The sequence below is a fragment of the Schistocerca cancellata genome, chromosome 3 (genome assembly GCF_023864275.1).
Source record: "Schistocerca cancellata isolate TAMUIC-IGC-003103 chromosome 3, iqSchCanc2.1, whole genome shotgun sequence".
In the NCBI taxonomy this organism is placed as follows: Eukaryota; Metazoa; Arthropoda; class Insecta; order Orthoptera; family Acrididae; genus Schistocerca; species Schistocerca cancellata.
This window is the reverse complement of record NC_064628.1, coordinates 79,081,337-79,101,518: the sequence shown is the minus strand read 5'-3', so window position 1 is coordinate 79,101,518 and position 20,182 is coordinate 79,081,337.

Sequence of the window (20,182 nt, the reverse complement as noted above, 5' to 3'; positions counted from 1 at the left end):
TGCAGACCCACTGTAGTCCATGTAGAGATAATGATATTGGTGAGTCATCAAAGATGCAGACCCACTGTAGTCCATATAGAGATAATGATATTGGTGAGTCATCAAAGATGCAGACCCACTGTAGTCCATGTAGAGACGGCCAGCAGCCATCTGTTGCGACTGTGCAGGTGCACATTCGCCATCGAAGAGTCTTGCGAAGAATATAGCAAGTCCATAAACCACCACTTGTGCACTCACAAAGTTTTTGGAATTGTCCTTAGAACGAGCAATGCTGTTAACTAGTTCCTTGCTGAATTATTAACGCATGTGCAAACACTAACAGTCCCAACTTCTCGCATATTGTCCATATACTATGACCAACAGAAAAGTGTGCAGTGAAATGAAACTAACAAGTTAATAATATGATGAACTGGTGTCAATTACAATTTTATAACATAAGAATACAATTACAAAGGTACAAAATACATCATTAAAGAACATAACAATACAGATAACATATGTAGTAATACAGGCTTTACAAAAGAATCGAACTAACATATTCATCAGTGTTACAGGAATTATGACATAAGTAGATACATAAAAGATCAGAATAACTTTTGAAACATCAACTTTACACATGAGCATTAAAACAGAATAGAATAAATAATGTATAAGCATATTTACAAAGAAAATAACATTATCAGAAAAATTCTACAACATAACAACATCAGCTAAACACATAAAGTCAGGAAAAACACAAATACACAATGGTACACAAACACATAGAGGGATAAGACAAAAGGAAAGGACAGGGTTTGTTTTACTGCAGTATTTTGCATGGAGATCTCCCTTCGTTCATCATTATTCACAAAAAGTCCTATCTAAGCCTGCTTTCTGTATTCTGTTCACATCCTCTTTCAAAAATAGTTTTTCTCCAATGTACACTACTTTTTTGGCCAAACCATTTTCTTATATATTCTCAATGCCTTTCTTCCAATTCATCATAGTTAGTTTCTTATATAGTCTACCCCCTCTTAAGCTAACTTAAATCTACTGAGCTCAGATATATATACTAAGGGACGAGGCAATGCAGCAGCACAAAACAATTAACGCAAACAGCAATGACAAAAAAAATTGAAAATTGCAAAGCAAGCTACAGTAAATCTAAATTACCAAGCAATGCAACATTACAACTAATATGAGCCAATGTGCAGCAACAAGAAAAATAAATCAGTAGTAAAACTAGCTTAGAAGAGTAACACAAACTCAAATTCAGTAACACTATGCCTGGCAAACAGCAGTAACTTATACCTAAACATGACATAGCTCAAGCAGAAAAAATATTACCGTAAAAATGGCCATGTTTAATACCTATGTCACATCTTAACACTAGAGTGATGCATCACAAAAACTTACTCTGCAAGAAAGTTACCAAGTCATTAAAAAAATTATTTATGCAATTCCTGTGAACAGAAATGTCTATTTGTGCTCTCTTTTCTAGGAAAGTACATCATAACCGTATTCTTTACTGGGTCTGTAGACAGAAAATAGTGATATTAGTACATCTATTAAATTTTATAATAACCAATGCTGCAGTGCAGCTAGAAACTAGATATTAAAGAAAATGAACAAATATGTACAAAGGATGGCATGAGACATCATTCATTAGCCATGTGGCATTTCATAAGGCAGTAAAAATTCTCTCAATTCTCGAGAAAGACGTTTGTCATAATCAGGTGTGCAGATGTAAGTATCTTTCCAAGTAATGAGCGTGTCGTATTTGCGGTGCTTTCTATGAAGGAATGTCAATAGCGAGGTTAATGGCCTCTTTTTTTCTCCACCTAATGGCTTTCTTTTGTCAGACGACTACCTCTCAGCTGGGTGCCCATGACGCATTACGTGCAGGTGGTCACTTAACTTTCTTACGGAAGAAAGTGACAGTCTCATATACAAAATTTCATGGGTCGAGAATTTGCCCTCCTGTTACCTCTCCTCCCCTTCCCCTTGCTCTTTCCTTCCGCTCTAGCTCCTTCCCCTATCCCCTCTGTTCTCTCTGAGGATTGTTGCAGCAATGTTCTAGTGACAGGGTTGTAAGTGACATCCAGCTTTATTGTTTGAACAGTTTTGCAAAATACAGCAGTCGCGCTCCACTATTATTATTATTGTTACTGTTACTAATATAATAATAATGATTATTATTATTATTATAGATATTTCCTTTACTGTTATTCCATCCCTTCCTACCCCATATGGGCATCGAGGGAGGTCTCAGCCGATACTTGTTGCTCTTTGGCCACATCAGAGTAACAATATAAAAAAACAAAAAAAGTAAGTAAAAACTGTATATGGCGGTTATCAAAAGTGAATGTTTTGCACAATAAGAAGACAGATCGTAAAATGTAAAATCCAGAATATAAAAGGCTGATTTGTTGATTAGTTAAACCATAGACACAGATGAGTGGAAAATAAGTGTTGCATATGAATATATAAAAACAGATAGACATTTGGATAAGGTGAATCGTAAAAGGCTGGTGACTGATTAAAATAGATACGTAGAGGAGTGAAGTGATGAGTTAATGTAGAATGCCAGGGATAAGGGTGTCGTGTGAACGTATCATTCAAGGGTACTGCATAGGAGGTTCCAGAATGAGATTTTCACTCTGCAGCGGAGTGTGCGCTGATATGAAACTTCATGGCAGATTAAAACTGTGTCCCAGACCGAGACTCAAACTCGGAACCTTTGCCTTTCGCAGGCAAGTGCTCTACCAACTGAGCTACGCAAGCACGATTTACGCCCTGTCCTTGCAGCTTTCCTTCTGACAGTCCCTCGTCTCCTACCTTCCAAACTTTACAGAGGCTCTCCAGCGAAGCTTGCAGAACTAGCACTCCTGAAAGAAAGGATATTGTGGAGACATGGCTTAACCACAGCCTGGGAGATGTTTCCAGAATGAGAATTTCACTCTGCAGCAAAGTGTGCGCTGATATGCAAGGTTCTGCAAGGTTCGCAGGAGAGCTTCTGTAAAGTTTGGAAGGTAGGAGACGAGGTACTGCCAGAAGTAAAGCTGTGAGGACGGGGCGTGAGTCGTGCTTGGGTAGCTCAGTTGGTAGAGCACTTGCCCGCGAAAGTCAAAGGTTCCGAGTTCGAGTCTCGGTCCGGCACACAGTTTTAATGTACCAGGTAGTTTCATAGGAGGTGGTTTGTGTTGATGGATCTTTGGAAGAGGGATTTGGGAAGAATCAAGAGGGATGCAGTCCCGAACCGAGACTTAGGAAGTGGGCAGAGAGGAATGGAGGGGAAGAGAGCATGTCAGCACTACTAACACGTGTGTGTGTGTAACTTACAGGCAAGTCGACTGGCGACCAGCAGCCACCGTAAGCTATCTGATGCGTCCGCCTGCGTGTTGCCTTAATATTGCAGGTTCGATCAAAGTCATGTTTATTTGCCATGAATTTTGTCTATTTTCTTTCCAATTTCTGGATTTGGTACTGTGTGGGGATATTAGAGACAGGTTTGTGGCAATGATTCTATATTACAGATTTTTTCTCTAGATGGCAGCACCATCATTGTCTGGAACTTGGAGGGGATGGTAAGGGAAACTAACCGCAGGTCTTTATAGTAGTTATGGCACTCGTCTGTGGGGAAACAGCTATTTCATTAGTGTAAGTACTAGAGGTTCTGGTTCTTCTTCTTACTCGATTCTCTCACTCTCTCTCTAATCCCATTCGTTTCCTTATTTCTGAACGGATTCATTTGTGCTTTTTCCTCTCATGTACTTGTTGAGCACAAGCAGCTCAAATCGTATAATTGGTTGTCAGACACCTGACAGGAAATATGAAGCAACAATAGTTAAAGGTTAAACGTCTGCGAAAATCATACCTATTACATCGATTGTGTTAAATAAACTGCTGTTGTTATTTGAGCTGTATTTCTCCTAATTGCTGTCTACCCACCGTGAAGGGTGAAAGATAACAATAGCACCGAATATTGATGATACACCTGAATAACTGGCTTTTTGTTCTTTTTAAACGTATTGTGCTCACCCAGCTGCGAGTTAATCCATTCAATATGTGGAAGGCCAACAATGCCTAACGCTTTGAAATTAGTGTTATATATTGCTCCAGGTGATTGAAATCTTGAATACATGTGCATTCGCTGTAAAAGAGATGCATGCTTACTGTCACACCGTTTTATCTACAGGACTGAAACAATGGAGCCAAACAAATCTTCACGTAAATATCAGTCATTTAATATTGATATTCTCGCATACCTAATCAGCGGCGGCAGAATATGGAAAGTTCTCATCGCAGTCATCCACGTGGGTGCCGCATCCAATAACGTACTCAGTTACATACAGGTAATAATTAGTTATTATTTAGAGCATTTCTGTTTCCTAACCCAATGATTCCCTGTCGACAACTGTGTGAAACTCCAGTAGCCAGGGAACGCAGTGAAATATGTGGTAGTTACGGGAGTGTCGTTTGGCGTTGGCGCCTTGCCTCCCAATTACAGCACTCGTTTATGGTTATTGCAGCCATAAAAACTTCCTCCGCCGCAGTCGACTCGACAAAAGGCAGTAAGTGCGGTGCGAATCACGTAAGGAGCGAACGCAGGTCGGTGGCGCGGCGTGGGAAACACAGCCTGGGGCGCAGCACGGCCGGTATCCTGCCCGTCTGTGGTGCAATTATCGCTAATGGAGGAGCGGCTGTTGAAATCGATTCCGGCAACACGCCGACCGCGACTATCGACAGCCGACAGCTGGCCAGTCGATATTGCACACACCTGGCCCTGATGACACAGCGCCGGGCGACCTGAGGCAGAGAGAGAAGGGGGAGGGAGGCGTGGGGGAGGCACCCCTTATCTCCCGCCCCCCACCCCCACCCTCCGATTCAATTAGCGCTCAGGTCGCAGCCTCGAGTTGCTCAGCCATGGCCTGTCCACCGGACAGCCCCTATCCCTGGCGTTGTGTGAGAATGTACGTCGTCTGTGGTGGCCTCGTGACTAAGAGACACAGTGATTTTTGCTGCCGTGGGAAATACATGTCCAAAGAAAGATCTTTGGTAGCAGAGTTCATCTCCGAATGGGAATCGTGAATAGACGTTATCTTACTAAGGTATCTAGCTTCGACTTCTACGGTTGTGATTTAGACTACGATTTCGAAAACTGTTTTCTGCAAAACACAAGTGTTCTGTAGGACGTGAATAAGTGCTAATTATGTTTTTAAAATTTAATTGTGATTTCTGTTCTATTAGTTGTGGTTTCGAAATTGAAGTAATTACTGAATAAAACAAGTTTTTTTCAATGTTTAAAAAATTTATTTACCTTCAAAATAAACAAGATGTCCGGTCAGAGGAAGTGTTGAGGAAAGCCTGGTTTAGACAAGTCGAGAACGAGGTACGTCAAGACGTAAGACTACTTCAGTCTGCTAGTGACCATCCATTAATTATATACAATTCCGTACCTATCACCATCAGTCATTTCCAATTTCGATTGCTATACACTCTATCGTTTCCTGTATCTCCAATATTTATTCATTTTCTTCTCCTGTTGTCATTTCCCCCCACCATGCTATGGTTAACTTCTTTCCTCAGCGTAAGTGTCTTCTTAAATGTCCTTTCACTCTTATTTGTAACTACTCGGTATTACTCTTTCCAGTTTTTTTCCCTGTCATAATAACATCTATTCTTGGTTCCTTGCTTCCAAACCAACGGGAAAGAAGAGACGAGGGAAGATTCGTGTGTAGTGCCCTGTCGGCAATGATGTCATCAGACAGGAAACAAGTAGCTCAGATAGTATAAGGATGCTGGAAGATACACATTGCGTGCCTTTAATGGAGCAGTCGCGGTGTTCTCCACAGTCGGGTTATGACAACAACGGAAAGTCTCAGTGTGGATGGCTAGTTGGGGATTTGAGCTTCAATCCTCCCGAACGCAATGCACAGCCACAGTAATAAGACTGTGCTTGTAACTATAGTAAATAGAAACTGTATTATTTTCATCATGGCAGCGACAACAGCAACCGTTAGGAAATTGTCTCGAATGAAAACCAGCCCACATTTGCACCAAATTATATTTATTTTAAACCTTGAGCATGGTATAACAGAGGTAATGGCGGAGGACATGCGATGCCGTATGTAATTTTACTTATGTTCGAAACAGACTTATGTCAGTTGGAAGTTATTTTATGGTCCTGACGCAGCCGCTGGGCTAAGACATTTTTCATTTATCAGTGTGTATGACTTCTGAAGAAGGCTATATTATTATAGCAGAAACCGTTGTCAAGGTTTCAAATAAACATAATTTGGTGCAACTGTGGGCTGTTTATCATACGAGACAGATACTGAATTATTTGTTCGCTAATTTCCAGTTAACTATTACTTCCGTCTCGTCATGTTTTGGTTCATTTTGGCACTAATTATCATCTACATTTATTAGTTTTGTTTGCAGGTTTTATTTCTGGAACCTCTAGTCTGATCAGGATAGGGTGAGCATGTATTTCCAACTGTTCGCTATAAGAGGTGACAGGATGACTTGGATAGAATTTCTACTTGTTATGATGAGTGGCTGCTTGCACGAAATGCGGAACAATGACAATTAATGCAGATGAATAGGAAAAACAATCTTATAAATCTGCCATTTCACTGATGAAGTATTCCATTTCATAGGTATGCAGCCATCCAGACTTCGCATGTAGTAATTCCATGGAAACGTCTTGATCTCTAAAAACTACATTTATGACGCGTTTCGAGTCATCATCATCATCAGAAAAACTATGCTTGGGAAACCTCATCCAAGTGAGAAATACAAGAAAACTGTACAATCTCATGCGAAATTGCCGTTAGGCAATTTCAATCTAATGATGATGACTCGAAACGCGTCATAAATAAAGTTTGTAGCGATCGAGACGCTTCCATGGAATTCTTACGTGACAGTTCTATAATTTTGGAATTGTGTATTAGTGGCGTGTTGGTTGACATTGGGGGTGTGGGGGGGGGGGGGGTTGTTAGGGGGAGGAGACCAGACAGCGAGGTCATCGCATTAGGGAAGGACGGGGAAGGAAGTCGGCCGTGCCCTTTCAAAGGAACCATCCCGGCATTTGCCTGTAGTGATTTAGGGAAATCACGGAAAACCTAAATGAGAATGGCCGGACGCGGGATTGAAGCGTCGTCCTCCCGGGCTGACATTGTCACGTCGATTAAATATCTAAATGTAACGTTGCAAAGCCACGGGAAGTGGAACTAGCGTATTTATGTCCGACTGTAAAGAAGGCGTATTGTTGGCTTAGGAACATGGGGAGAAGTCTAGCGAAGTGATGCTCACATTTAAAGGAGACCGCGTGCAGAACCCTTGTGCGATCCATTCTTGAGTACTGCTCAAGTGTTTCCTACCAGTTTCCTAACAGTTCGAATCAAAGGAAGACATCGAAGCAATTCAGAGCCGTGCTGCTGGATGTGTTACCGGTTACTTGGATCAAAACGTGAGTATTTCTGAAATGGTCCGTGAATTCAAATGGGAATCCCTTGAGAGAAGAAGACTTTACACGAAACACTATTAAAATTGCCATATTAAAACAAACGTCACTTTTTCGCACACAAACACACAAAACACACATGTACAAGTATATACAGGGTGTTTCAAAAATGACCGGTATATTTGAAACGGCAATAAAAACTAAACGAGCAGCGATAGAAATACACCGTTTGTTGCAATATGCTTGGGACAACAGTACATTTTCAGGCAGACAAACTTTCGAAATTACAGTAGTTACAATTTTCAACAACAGACGGCGCTGCGGTCTGGGAAACTCTATAGTACGATATTTTCCACATATCAACCAAGCGTAGCAATAATATGGCGTAGTCTCTGAATGAAATTACCCGAAACCTTTGACAACGTGTCTGGCGGAATGGCTTCACATGCAGATGAGATGTACTGCTTCAGCTGTTCAATTGTTTCTGGATTCTGGCGGTACACCTGGTCTTTCAAGTGTCCCCACAGAAAGAAGTCACAGGGGTTCATGTCTGACGAATAGGGAGGCCAATCCACGCCGCCTCCTGTATGTTTCGGACAGCCCAATGCAATCACACAATCATCGAAATTTTCATTCAGGAAATTAAAGACGTCGGCCGTGCGATGTGGCCGGGCACCATCTTGCATAAACCACGAGGTGTTCGCAGTGTCATCTAAGGCAGTTTGTACCGCCACAAATTCACGAAGAATGCCCAGATAGCGTGATGCAGTAATCGTTTCGGATCTGAAAAATGGGCCAATGATTCCTTTGGAAGAAATGGCGGCCCAGACCAGTACCTTTTGAGGATGCAGGGACAATGGGACTGCAACATGGGGCTTTTCGGTTCCCCATATGCGCCAGTTCTGTTTATTGACGAAGCCGTCCAGGTAAAAATAAGCTTCGTCAGTAAACCAAATGCTGCCCACATGCATATCGCCGTCATCAATCCTGTGCACTATATCGTTAGCGAATGTCTCTCGTGCAGCAATGGTAGCGGCGCTGAGGGGTTGCTGCGTTTGAATTTTGTATGGATAGAGGTGTAAACTCTGGCGCATGAGACGATACGTAGACGTTGGCGTCATTTGGACCGCAGCTGCAACATGGCGAACGGAAACCCGAGGCCGCTGTTGGATCACCTGCTGCACTAGCTGCGCGTTGCCCTCTGTGGTTGCCGTACGCGGTCGCCCTACCTTTCCAGCACGTTCATCCGTCACGTTCCCGGTCCGTTGAAATTTTTCAAACAGATCCTTTATTGTATCGCTTTTCGGTCCTTTGGTTACATTAAACCTCCGTTGAAAACTTCGTCTTGTTGCAACAACACTGTGTTCTAGGCGGTGGAATTCCAACACCAGAAAATTCCTCTGTTCTAAGGAATAAACCATGTTGTCTACAGCACATTTGCACATTGTGAACAGCACACGCTTACAGCAGAAATACGACGTACAGAATGGCGCACCCACAGACTGCAGTGTCGTCTATATCTTTCACATCACTTGCAGCGCCATCTGTTGTTGAAAATTGTAACTACTGTAATTTCGAAAGTTTGTCCGCCTGAAAATGTACTGTTGTCCCAAGCATATTGCAACAAACGGTGTATTTCTATCGCTGCTCGTTTAGTTTTTATTGCCGTTTCAAATATACAGGTCATTTTTGAAACACCCTGTATATATATATACCACAAAAACTCATTCAGTAGTTGACAATTACATTCAACAGTTGGCAAGACCATCCAAAACATAAGACACGGGTTCAGTTCCTATGAAATGTAAAAAAACCAAATTATAAATGGCGATTATCAGAAAAAAACAGCTACAACAAAGGAACAAGAGCAGAGCATGTAGGAGTAGAGCAACATCCACGAAACCTACGAGCAGAACTTTACGATATTACTACGTCATAGAACAAAAAAAGTGCTAGAATTGATTACAACCTGTATATACAAAGTGCTAAAAGTAAACAAAATAGTAGAGACAAAAATATGTACATATTCCAGGCCACATAAGATGCCTTGCAAAGAATAAAGACGAAATGTGTAAGCACAAAAATTATGTTTTATTCAATTCTGATTAGACGGTCTTAAAGTAAAAAGTGACAACTTACCGTACTAATGAGAAAGTTTAGAGAATCGGCGTTTGCGACGAACTGCAGAACGATCCTACTGTCACCAACATATATAACGCTTAAGGACCGTGAGAACAAGCTATGAGAAATCAGGGCTCGTTCGGAAAGACAGTCGTTTCTCCTTCACTCAGTTTGCGAGTGAACGATGCAGTACTATAAAGAACCCTACGCCATGCTCCGTATGGTGGCTTGTGAAGTATGTATGTACATGTTTATTATCATTAAATATTAAGGACTTACTTACTTATTACAATGCACGTTCAGCATATCAGAACTCTTTACACTGATAATATTTGATGTCATTTGATCTTGATCGGTTATCCCCATCGATCCTTTCATTTCAGTGCATTTAATTCATTTCACAAATACTGGCTAATTTTCTAGGAACGTTCGATCCTGGAGTCCACACCAAGATGCACAGTGTCTCCTCCCTTGCAGCGTCTACCACTTAAGTTGGAGGACCGCCTCTGTGACGCTTTCATGCATACTAAACGAACTTATTTTCTTCCGATATCAGAAACTATTCGTTTGTTTACATCCAAAGAGGAAACAATCAAATAATATACGTTGCACAGACGTGCGGAGTGGTAGCAGGTAACTGGCGATTTGCACGGTGCATATCGGGCCGCCGCTGCCGCCAGGGGCACGTAAAACGGCATTGCTGCACTACCGCGTGGTCCCTGCAGGGCTGTAATCAGGACTGAGTGGCAACCCAGCACCTACCACAACCCTTGCAGGCAACACTGGACGCTGTGGGCCGTCAAATATTTTCTGTGTCCTGCTCCCTCCTCCCTGTGCCCCACCACGTAGTCTGTTCTCCGAGGGGCGGAGAAAAGCTCCGAATGAGGCTGCTTTTTGTTCGAATTGGCAGTTCCGGTAAACCTGACTTTGAACCCCTGTCTGGCTTCAGAGCTTTAATGTTCCTGTGCCTTTTTCTGGAGAAACATTTCAAATGGATGTCAGGAAGGTACCTGAACGACTGAATCCAGATTTCACATAATTGTGGACATAATGCGCAGGAGAGCTTCTGTAAAGTTTGGAAGGTAGGAGACGAGGTACTGGCAGAAGTAAAGCTGTGAGTACCGGGCGTGAGTCGTGCTTCGGTAGCTCAGTTGGTAGAGCACTTGCCCGCGAAAGGTAAAGGTCCCGAGTTCGAGTCTCGGTCGGGCACACAGTTTTAATCTGCCAGGAAGTTTCATATCAGCGCACACTCCGCTGCAGAGTGAAAATCTCATGATGGAAATTTTATCAATTTTTTTTCACAGTTATTAGAGAGACTCTGTAATTCTCGTGGCGAGAAGACGTATTTCTTGTGATTCAATGTGTTGTCCGAATAATAATCCTATGAAAGAATGAAGTGTGAGAGTTCATTTAGTTGAAAACTAGCTTTCTTTTCTTCCGCGCATTATCCCAGTGTCATGTCACTGTAGCTGCCTGCATCAGAAGAGGAAGTCCAAGAAAAAATCCTTAATGTATCCACGGTCAAGAATGAGAAATACTTATGGCGGAAGAAGACGAATATAATAAAAATGGAGTAAATCTCAGCAGCATAGAGAATACAGGAATCGATATAGGTTAAAAGTGAAATACATTGCATTCGCTTAAAAATCTATAACGAATCAAAATCATAAAAGTGCAAAAAAATCAATTTGTTCAATTAATTATATTACATATTTTTTAATGTAAAATTTCCACAGTTGGTCTACCAAAAAAGCATTCGTTATGTTGAAGTTAGCACTTAACAGTGGGTAAATAGTGCGTGGAAACTAAATGGAACAATATACTGGAACGCACACACACACACACACACACACACACACACACACACACACACACACACACATTTTACAGAAAACTCCCAAAGACCACATTTCTCCTCTACAGCAAATCACCCGAAGGTATAATTTAACAAGGGCATAACCAGAATTGAGAGAACGTTGTGTTCCACAAGGAAAGGTAATGACAACATGGGTTCAGCTCATGCAAAAATTGTTCAGTGTCAACATAGTGGCGCTACACGGAGTAACTGATGCCTTGACAACGAGGCACTGGCGGCTTTATAGCTTCGGCGTTCAAATTGTTCGCTGAACAGCTCTTCCACTATCTGAGGATTCCAACCCAAGCGAGGGTGGCCTCGAGGAACTACTCTAAACTATTGCCTTGCACATACGAAGGGCAAGTATTTCCCACAGTTGGCAAGTCGCACTCACATCGTGCAGAAAGCAAAAAAATGGTTCAAATGGCTCTGAGCACTATGGGACCTAACTTCTAAGGTCATCAGTCCCCTAGAACTTAGAACTACTTAAACCTAACTAAACTAAAGACATCACAAACACGCATGCCCGAGGCAGGATTCGAACCTGCGACCGTAGCGGTCGCGCGGTTCCAGACTGAAGCGCCTAGAACCGCTCGGCCACCACGGGCCGGCTGCAGATATCAATGGACGCCCAGTTATGCTCCAATTATGCTGTACCTTTGGAGCAGGCCTGTCGGAAAATTTGGTTTCCCTACACCTAAGGACCTAGTTCGGCGCCCTTTTACCACAAGCCTTTCGAAGCAGTTCTCTCGGAGATTCCTCCAATGTAACGTTTGCATCAAATAAACATAGCAATGAGGCCAAAATTAACGGGATGAAAGTAGAAGTGGGGGACAATATTATTTTTACAATTGACAAGACAATATTAGTCCGTTATCTAGTTACAACTAAAAGACTTCTAATAATAATCACTCCACATGTTGAAATACTTCACGCGTGAACTGCCAGATGTGAGTGTACAATGAGGGCAATATTTCGGCAAACGACCCTGTTCCCGTAACCAGGTACGCTACGTATCACAGCACATCAACGCATCTAATGATGGCAACATGGTCGTTTGCCAAATATTGTGCCCGTTACAGATTACTTACGGCAGTTCACTCGTGAATATTTCGACATGAAGTACGCTGGGAGAGGCTGAAAAATCGCATCACTGTACATCTTACAGCAAATTTTTGTTGTGCAGTTAGTTTCTGTCTTGTTGTTATTCCACCTCATAGCAAGTCCTGAGAAGGGACAGTACCCGTCCCTAATTATAAGGAAGTGGCAGGAGCTTTATTATCCATCAAAACCACTGCTCCATATCGCAAATGTTGGCTTATTACGTTATCTTTATTTACAACATTTAATTAACTGCTGGTGAAAAGCAAAGTAAAGCAACGCTCTGATTTCTGGCTGCGATGAGTCAGCGTGGATCGACTGACCGCCGTGTCTTCCTCTACCAACAGTGTCATTCGATGCGCAATTGACCATGGGAGACACTGCTTCCCCTCAAGTAGCTCCTCAAATGATATCACGAGGCTGACTGCAGCCTGTTCCAGCTCTCCCATCAAGGAGAAAATCCAGGCAGTACTAGAAACCAAACCCTCTACGTAACATCCAAGAACGATTACCACAGAGAGATCGAGTCAGAAAACTAACTGTAGGAGCTCTGTGACTGAAGACAACTTCACAAGCAAAGATCCCTAAAAATGTATTGCATAAAAAAATGGCTCTGAGCACTATGGGACTTAACATCTGAAATCATCAGTCCCCTATAACTTAGAACTACTTAAACCTAACTAACCTAAGGACATCACACACATCCATGCCCGAGGAAGGATTCGAACCTGCGACCGTAGCGGTCGCGCGGTTCCAGACTGAAGCGCCTAGAACCGCCCGTCCACACCGGCCGGCTGTATTGTATCAGATGACCGATTTCGACATAACTATCGTATCGTCATCATATCGTATGCTTTTGAACTTGAACATAAGCATAAGCATAGCTCTGTCGCGACCAATCATCCAGTAAAGTGCGTTTCTAGAGATCTTGGGTTGTGAAGTTTTTTCAGTTACCTTACATTGCAGGTCGCCCCCCAGACTGACCATATCAGGAATATGTATTGGTTTATTTACTATCAAAAACAGTCTTGATCACAATTTATTTATTCCGGTGACGGGTTTCGACCACTACTGTGGTCATCTTCAGACCAATGAGTAAGACCAATGCGTAAGAACCTCCTTCTGGTGGTAAATCACTATTAGCAGTGATTTACCACCAGAAGGAGGTTCTTACTCATTGGTCTGAAGATGACCCAGTAGTGATCGAAACCCGTCACCGGAATAAATAAATTGTGATCAAGACTGTTTTTGATAGTAAATATTTGTAACAACATTGATCAAAAGTAATATATATTGGTGTTCAACGAAAACTACTACTCACCAGCAGGAGCATCCCTAATAATAACAAAAACATTTGTTAGTTGAGGAACGCTGAGAGACAACCATTTCCATTTAACTTACCTTTGACTTTTTCCTATCCATAGACTTCTCTAGGTGGATAAGACGATCGGCTGTTACATCCCTCACCTCTTTCCCCTTTGCATTTTGTGAGCAATGGTCTAGTGATCATCCACGTCAATGTATCGACATGAGCACCCAGCTGTCTTCTTAGTTGGTTTCTTTTTGTCATTGTTCTTCCTGCCAATGTGTGCGATTTGCGATCGAACAAGGCAGAAGAAATGTCTAACATTCTTTAGAATTTCTATAACCGTTGATGGAACTGGAAACTAACATCATTGTGTATAATTTGTGACACTTGACATATACCGGTGGCTTTCTTAAGAATACTCTCATAGAAAGCCGAATAGAGACCAAGATAAAAATGCTCGGATTAGAAAGGTACAAGGTAAGGATGTAACAAAGAGCAAATTAACAGTAGCTGACACGAGATTAGCGATAAAAATTACTCAAAATTGAGCACCATGTACAAAATAAAGGAAATCTGCTACTTTGGAAGGATAATAAAGCATGGCAAACTAAAACCATGTGGCGGACTTTAAATATCTGTAGGAGGATACAGGTTGATTTGGGAAAAATTTCTGTTTAGTATGACGACTGGCATCTAGCTCTAAGTGGGGAAAAAATCTAAGTTAATGCAGACGAGTACAAAAATGAAAGCTATAATATTCGAATACAGTATTAGTGGCATGCTGCTTGCGACAGTCACGTCAATCAAATACCTAGTTGTAACACTGCAGAGAGACACGAACTGGAACGAACAAGTGAGGTAGGTTGGAGCGAAAGAGAATGGTCGACTTCGGTTTGTTTGGAGAATTCTGGGAATCTGCAGGTAACCTCTAAAGCATACCGCATACAGGACACATGGGCAGCCAATTCTTGAGTACGGCTCGCTCCAAGTCGGATTAAAGGGAGATATCGAAGCAATTCAGAGGCATGCTACTAGATTTGTTCAAATGTTCAAATGTGTGTGAAATCTTATGGGACTTAACTGCTAAGGTCATCAGTCCCTAAGCTTACTCACTACACACACACCCATGACCGATGGAGGACTCGAACCTCCGCCGGGACCAGCCGCACAGTTACTATATTTGTTACCGGTAACTTCGATCGACATGTGAGTATCACGGAAATGCTATGTGAAGTCAAGTGGGGATCCCTGGAGGAAAGTAGACGCCCTATTCAGAAAGGTTACGGAACCGTTTTTGCGACAGACTGCAAAACGACGGAGAAGAGAGAGAAGAGAAACCAGGGCTTGTACGGAAGCGTATGGGTAGCCGTTTTCCCCTTGCTCCATTTGCGAGTGAAACGAGAAAGGGAAACACTAGAATAGTACAAGGTGCCTTCTGCCATGCACCTAGTGTGGTTCGCGGAACATATATGTAGATGTAAATATAGATGTAAAATGGTAAACACTAATAGGGGTAAATTGTGCTACAAGTTCCCATGGTTGTTTTAATTATTTCCAGATGTACAATAACTCCAAACATTAGTGTCGAATAAATGCGTAGTGTCTTTCGTTGTTCACCTTTTTGAACCAACCAACATTTAGATGTTTCCTTTTTTGACCGTAGACTGGTGTCCTACTCCATTGTCCCTCTGATCACCTTAGAAACTACACTGCTACAGTCTATGGAACGTATGACGATTACTTTGTATCTGCTTCATGACCATAACTGTAGAAAGTACGATGAACTGCAGAAGAGATAGGAACTTAATAAAATAGCAGACTCTACAGAAACTGTAGAACCTTAGTCATCTACAGCTCAAGGATTAGGTTTTTTTTCTAGTTTTGCGTGGAGCGTACGGAACTTGTGTTGCACTGTTGTTCTCCAAGATCGCTTGCTGTCACAGTATATGAAGTACATACGGTTTTTTTTTTTTTTGAAGGAAAAAAGTCTATTTTCCGACAGAGGTGGAACTGGTCAAAACTAAAGAAAAAGTTCCTACAAGTACATGTCCTGAAGCCATAGTCATTGAGACTGGGCCGTTTTACTTGTGACGAGTAATTTATAGTATTTGGTGGCGTAGGTAGGATTCACAACAGAGGGCGTAGTAAATTACCACAACAGGCAAGTGCGGCAAATCCAAAACCTGGAGCAATCATGGAGGTGAGGCATCAGGATCGCTTCAGTTTCAGTATATGGGCAGGAGCTGTTGGTGACAGACTCGTAGGGCCACACACACTTTAGGACACACGTTTTATCAAACAGATTAACTGATGCTGTGCATTAACGATTTCTCCCCGCTAATGGTGAACGCTCTCCTTGCAGAAAGACAAGGACTGTGGTTTATCCGCGCCACTCCATTTTTACGGATCGTACGACACAGCCTTAACGCAACACATCATGAGCGATGGTTTGGTCGAGGAGGTCCTGTAGCATGGCCTCCCGGTTCTCCGAACGTGAATGCGTTGTATTTCTGGCTTTGAGGTTAATTAAGGTCATTGGTCTATGCCCATCCCATCGGAAATATGCACATGTTACAGGCACTCTTGAGTAGTGTGTGTCATGCAACCTGTGTGGTCACACATATTTCAAAGAGCTCTCTTCGAAGGAGAGCTGAAGGATTTGTCAGAATTCAGGATGCGTGATAAACACGTCTTTCACTGCCTATTGTGTCCACTTCTACGTAACAGACAGAGGAAAAGAACAGGACAGATAGGCCCGTATCTCAATAAGTATTAATTTTAGGACATATACTGCAGGATCATTTGCTCTACTTTTTTACCAGTACTACCTCCTGTAGAATCACATTTGTGCAGTATATGTCTTTGCAGTTTCTGTAAAGTTCGATGGAGTGTTGTTCGGAGATGCATACATGTCTGAAGGAGCAGATACTGCTGACGAATTTATGTTGTTGTTGTGATCTTCAGTCCAGAGACTGGTTTGGTTCAAAAACGGTTCAAATGGCTCTGAGCACTATGGGACTTAACATCTATGGTCATCAGTCCCCTAGAACTTAGAACTACTTAAACCTAACTAACCTAAGGACAGCACACAACACCCAGCCATCACGAGGCAGAGAAAATCCCTGACCTCGCCGGGAATCGAACCCGGGAACCCGGGCGTGGGAAGCGAGAACGCTACCGCACGACCACGAGATGCGGGCGACTGGTTTGGTGCAGCTCTCCATGCTATTCTATCCTGTGCAAGCTTCTTCATCTCCCAGTACCTACTGCAACCTATATCCTTCTGAATCTGGTTAGTGTATACATCTCTTGCTCTCCCTCTATGATTTTACCCTCCACGCTGTCTTCCAGTACTAAATTGGTGATTCCTTCATGCCTCATAACATGTCCTACCAACCGCCGTATTAATTCAGGAAATGTATTCGAAAACTGCGTATACGGTACTACCGCAGCTATACAATTTACTGGAAGCAAATGAAAATTCATGACGGACACGGACTCGGACCCGGGTTGCCCGCTTTACGCGAGCGGTTACTTTAACTGCTTCGGCTACCTGAGCACGCTTCATGGACATGCCCCAATTTCCGTATGTCGCAGTGTCTGTTTCCCATAGTTCCCACACCTTATGTGGTTCCTGCACGGGGAAAGACTTGTTTAGTTTTATCGTCTAATTGCCTTGGCTTGGGCACGAAATACCTTAGCGCCGTGTCGGTATTTGACAGTGTAGACTTCGATGCGATGTTCCTTCAGACACGCATGTAGCGAGTGCAGCAACTCGAGGCACGCTCGCAAAAGTGTGGGACGAGTTTGACTCGTCTGGATTTTTGTCATGTGCCCAATGTAATGCACAGCGAACGTTTGTGCAAAATAAATGAAAAAATAGATTTTAAATGTTGTTCTAAAAATTGCCGTACGTTTGTATGTGCACTCATATGAAAGTGTTATTCAGCTACCCCTACCTATGGGTTTTCGCAGCCTTCACAAAGTACGCGCAAGATTATTATATTCTCTATGTGCTACCCGCAAACTATTAGTCCCACAAAAAAATGAACAGGACCTTTTTATAGGAAATTTAGTGCAGTTAAATTCTGTACTGAGATGTTTTCGCTGGGGGCCACGGTTTTCGAGTTATTCAAGAAAAACGGGTTTAAGGTAACTTTTGTTCGTTTTTCTCGAATAATTTGAAAACGACACACTCTGGCAAAAGCGTATCCCAGTACAAAATTTCCTACAGGAAGATCCTGTTCATTTTTTCTGTAGGACTAACAGTTTGCACGTAGCGAGGGAGAGAATATGGAATTCTTGCGTGTGGTATTTGAGGACGTTGCGGGTTGCATAAAACCCCTCAGTAGGGGCAACTCATTTTGTTTGATCTGCTCCTTCTTTACTAAATAAAACCTTTGTAGTCCAATGCACACGTTAAAATACGCCTGAGGTTTCTATCCTCACTCATGTAGAAGATTTAATCTTGTCATTGCAGTTGAATCTCTATGAAACTATCCGCAGTTTCTTCCAGAAACGATTGATACAATAACAATATTCTATGAATCAAACGAACTATGTTAGTGGAAAACATAGAAAATTTTGCACTCGACATACGATTTGTGAGGTATAATTGTTTCAGTTTCGTAAGAGTGAGGAAAATCTAAGCATAAAAGGTAACAAAAAGTTGACTGTATTTTTCCACATACTGACAAAGGAAACTGAGAATGCCTTGTAACCACTTACGTAGTTAAATATTCTAAAATATATTGGACCGTCTTAGTCACCAACAGCTGATACCTCACGTCCAGTAAGTGGCAGCAGCTGATACTATGACAGAAGCTAGGTGCTTTGAACTTCTGTCCTAAGGAACTGTTGCTAGACATATTGGATCGGTCGTTCGTAGAATAAACAGAAAAAAGTGCAGAGCGACGCTGCACTAGAGCGAATTACAGCGACGCGACCGGCAGAACGAGAGAAAGTGTGTGCGAACGGCACGGCCACATACTTGTCCCAGTTCAGAGTAGTTTTCGTTTCCCGCTCCACAGCACAGTTCTAATCCCGTCGGCCAGAAGACGCAACCGAACAACTTCGATCGACCAGCGACGTCGTCGGCTGATACATTATTCATCGGCCGCTCGCTGACCAGCGGCGGGCAGTACCACAACTTGGCAGCTGCCCAGCTCGTTCCATCATTTGCACGCAACCTCGCAAACTTTCCTTATTTCTTTTCTTATTAATGTCCTTGCGTCCTTCCATTCGTGGCTAGGACACTTAGCGACTTACAACTACTCCTTTATGTAGCAATAAATAATAAAAGTTACACTTCGCGACCTAGTTATCAAACCGGGTCCCTTAGTTCGTTTATGAGAGAAAGAGAGACGAGATATAGGAAAGTTCTACGAGTGGATCAACATCTACATTTTTACTCCGAAAGAAAAATTACAGTTTGCGTATGGACAGGGATGCGTGGAGTGCCGGGATGCTTGTGAAATTCCTCAATACAGTGCCCACAACTTATTATTCTCTGAACAGTCCTTCAGTGGTTGTGCCAAATTACGGGTCCAGATGTCTGAGGGTCAGTGCCAAATTTTTGTCTCTGACTTATTACTTCTCGTACCTCTGATCCGTGAAACATACCCAGACAGAAGACTGTAGCGATCGCCAGGAGCCGGCCGGGGTAGCCCAGCGGTTCTAGGCGCTACAGTCTGGAACCACGCGACCGCTACGGTCGCAGGTTCGAATCCTGCCTTGGGCATGGATGTGTGTGATGCCCTTCGGGTAGTTAGGTCCAAGTAGTGCTAAGTTCTAGGGGACTGATGACCTTAGAAGTTAAGTCCCATAGTGCTCAGAGCCATTTGAACAAATTTGATCGGCAGGAAGCCCTGCAGAGGACTGATAACTGGTGCAGAAATTGACAGTTAACCCTGAGAGATTCTTGAGTATTGTTAGTCAGGGATCCTTAGTAAGTTGGATTAATAGAAGAGATAAATAAGATCCAACGAAGAAAGACATGTTTCGTCACGAAATCGTTTAATCCGAGCGAGAGCATTAAGGCAATCCAGATCAGACAGGAGATGCGTTGTGAATCACAGAAGGATTCACTAATAACATTCCGAGAGAATATTTGCTGGGAAGAGTTGGCCATCATATTTGGGACATTCAGTAATAAGACAGACAAACTGATGTAGAAATTTTTATCAAATGACACTTCTCAACATAATCCCCACAAGTATTAACACACTTGTTCGAACAATGAACTAGTTTTTTTTTTATATCTGGTGCAAAGAAGGCTTTCTCTTGTTTTTCCCATAAATTCTTTGACCTCCTCATTGTCGCTGAACCTCTTTCCATGTAATACCTCCTT